Source organism: Mus caroli, chromosome 7, assembly GCF_900094665.2.
Source record: "Mus caroli chromosome 7, CAROLI_EIJ_v1.1, whole genome shotgun sequence".
Lineage (NCBI taxonomy): Eukaryota > Metazoa > Chordata > Mammalia > Rodentia > Muridae > Mus > Mus caroli.
In genome coordinates, this window is record NC_034576.1 from 146072899 (window position 1) to 146076533 (window position 3635).

Sequence of the window (3635 nt, forward strand, 5' to 3'; positions counted from 1 at the left end):
AGTGAGTTCCAGGACAGCCAGGGCTACACAGAGAAACCCTGTCTCAAAAAACCAAAATAAATAAATAAATAAAAATAAAAACAGAAATAAGACAAATTTAATAGGTTTCCTCCACCAATGAAATAAGCCAATTCAAGCCAAGTTAAAAGTAGGCAAGCAGGTTTACTGGCGGCAGCTCTTGGATGTGTGCTGGTAGAGAGGACTGAGACGTCAGCGCGGAAAGCTCTAGAACCTGAGTGAGCCCTTTACACCTACTACCTTTTCATTTCTTTGAATGGAAAAAAAGAAATAAAAAGAAAGGATACGGTTGCTTCTAGGTCTGTTGAAGGAGAACGTTTATTGCAGATAAAAGAGCCTAGGCAGCGGTGGGGACATCAGGGAGAGTCCAGAGTGCCCCATCACCTTAGCGGGGCCACGTGAGGAGAAGGGGAAAGGGAGAGGAGCCGCCGATCAAGATGGCAGCCTAGGCCAAGAGACCAGCATGGCCAAAATGGCAGGATTATAGGGGCCAGATGAGCTGGAGAGAGGAAGCTCAGCCCGATATCTGGGCTGTAGAGTTCAGGGTAAGGGACAGGATGTGCCAGCCAAGAGGGCCCTGTAATAGGTGGGGACTGAGGGGTGCTGGGAGAGCTTGGCTGCCATTATCCACATTGATGTTACTGGGCACTTCAGCTAGCCATTCGTCCTGGTGTGAGACCTAACACTCTTCTTAGCACATTTTTCTCTCAGCTTTCTCCATCCTCACTGAGCACGTCCTAGTTCATTCTCGAAGGTGAGTGTGCGGACAAAGATCACACCTGCAGGAACTCAGGCCTCAAGCAGGGCTGGGCTCTTCCCTTTCCTTCTTGACAGGGGCAGCTCAAGAGCTCAGATTGTGGTGAGCCCTGCTGTGCCTCCTAATAACTGTCAGCCTCAGTGGCCAGCACCGAGCAAGCACACTCCCAGAAGGGATGCACAGGGCAGCACAGGGTGTGGGGTCTGGGAGATGGAGGCCCAGGGGTGAAGGCAGGGGAAACCTAGCCAAGGCCCAGAAATTGCTACAACTGTTTGGGGGCTGGGCATTGGGTTCAGAAAGAAAAAAAAAACCATATATATATATATATATATATATATATATATATATATATATATATATGTATATGTATATTTGCTCATGTGCGTGCTGTCCTCTTGTACACTTCCCACTGCAGAGCTGGGGATTGTTTCTGTCAATCAGATGTGGGGGGCCACATTCTGAGGCTCTGCTGTACTGTCCGGCACAGCTTGCAGACCTTTCCTCTGACTGAGCATGCTCCAGGTTTGGATGTGTGTGGGACTTACTGAGAACCTGGTACAAACCCAGATTCCAAGTCCGCCCCCTCCGCATCCCTAGTCCCACACCCAAGTCGTCCTTCCCCAGACCCTAAGTATTCCCTCACTAGACCTCAGTTTTCCCGCCCCACATTTTCAGTTCTTCCTCCCTAGACCTTCAGTCCTTTTCCTGTACCCCAGTCCTCCCTTCCCAGACTGAGAACGCACTCAAAATGACCTTTCCCAGCACACAGTCTCTGTTCCTGGTGCTAGTGACTCCTAGATATTTCTGGATGTAATCGCTCTTATTAGCAGGCTACCTGTCCCTCACCTCACAACTTCCTATGTGTCCCCTGGATGCCCCAAGTGAGGGGATGAAGCCTGTTTACCTAAGAATGGGACAGCTCATCCCTGTTTTCTGGCTGAGAAAATATTAGATGTTTTCCTTTGCAGGTGGAGGGTCTGGAAAAGAGTTCAGAGATGCCATGTGAGGGGAGAACCTGGCTGTTTTCTGTGTCTTTGGTGTAGCTGGGGTGAGCTGACTGCCCAGAGGAAGGGAGCCCAGGAGCAAACTGGGGATGGGAGGTGAGGGGTTAGGGAGTAGGAAAGGGGTGGTGGGGAGATTAGGATAACAGCTGGGACCAGGGTGTGGAATCTCTACATCTGTTAGTGGCCAGGTAGGGGTGGGGCTTCCTCACAACCCCTGTAATGTAACTTTCTGGTCAGATTTCCCACCTGCTATGCACCCCTTAAAAAGACCATGATTGGCCTGACAAGGGCCCTTGGAGGACTCCCTTGTCACCATGGAGGCTGCAGCATCTGGCTGTGTGCTGCAAACACCTCTTGAGCAGACTGGCTGAAGACCGGAGGCCTCCACCTCAGAAGGCCACTCCAGTTCAGCCAGCAGCAGACAGCTCATGGCCTTCTCAGCAACTTAGTCCCTGGACACTCTGATCAGCCTTAGCAGGAGGCCATTTTTGGAACAAACATTTACATATTTTATGAAATCCTAAATAAAACAGCCGAATGGAGCAGAGGCTGTGAACAATGACCACAATTAACCTAACACCCTGGGGCACAACTGTCCAGTGAGGCATTTTATTTATGGCTGCTCAGAGACTGTGCGGCTTCCAAGGAGCACGAGGAAAGGATATCAGGTCTAGAAGCTCATGCATGGGAAGGTCACGGTCTGAGTCTCTGTCAGTCACCAGCCTGGAAGGCAGGCAGCTGTTGTGTGGAGGCAGCCGTTGTGTGGAAGCAGCCGTTATGTGCAGTGTACAGTTGACAGGCACTGGGGCCTTGGTTTTCCTCAGAGCTAACTCCTTGTGGCAGCTGCCTCTTATGGTTGAGGTCTGAGTCAGGCATTTCCAGGTTCTCGGTGGTACACACACACACAGAAGACAGAAAGCCTCAAGGTGTTGCTATGGTGAGCAGACACACGGCATGATGCAGGTGGGAGTCCTAGGTTGCTAACAGGTTGCCAGGCACATAGTTAGGAGAGGGATGTGTGCATGCTGCAAACCAAGTGGACTCTCAGGTTCCTAAACTGTCCCCTGTGCTTGCCAGCCTCACTCTCCCACTGCTTCCCAGGTCAGGGTGATCTGAATAGTGGGACGAGGAAAGCTGTCTCCTTCCATTCTTCCTGGGCAATGCATTAGAACCAATCAGAAACTCCAGTATTTTCTGGGTGAGGGCTGGAATGGTAAGCCTGTTAAGTGAATGCCTTTTCTTTTGGAAAATGACTTGACTGAAATAGAGTACATAATGGGCTGAGTCCATGTGAGCTAAGGCTGGGACATCAAACCTACTCTTCAGAACAAGGAAATGATCCCTAATGATCCAGGTAGGTGTTGGCACTTCTTGCCTGCCAGGATCTGGGTGATTGAGTACGTGAGGACGCTTTTGATTTTACGATTGAGATACTGGAACATGGCTGGGTGAGTGCTTTTGACAGCTGCAGAAATGGTCAGTCTAAAACCCTGAAGCAGGTACAACAGGGTCTCTCAGATGTCTGCTGGAAATCACCAGGGCCAGCAGAGCTCCCAAAGAGAATCCAAACCTCCCAGGAGGCAGCTGCTGGTATGTAGCTATTTACTTCAGACTGAAGCCTTCTCTCCTGGACAGAGGAAGTGAGGCTCATGACACGAGAAATGTTCAAGACCCACAAGGTCTTGCACAGATCTTTTTTTTTTTTTTTCATGAAACAAATCATAGAAACTTTTTTTAAAATTTTTTAATTTTTAATATTTTTATTACATATTTTCCTCAGTTACATTTCCAATGCTATCCCAAAAGTCTCCCATAGCGCCCCCCACTTCCCTACCCACCCATTCCCATTCTTTTGG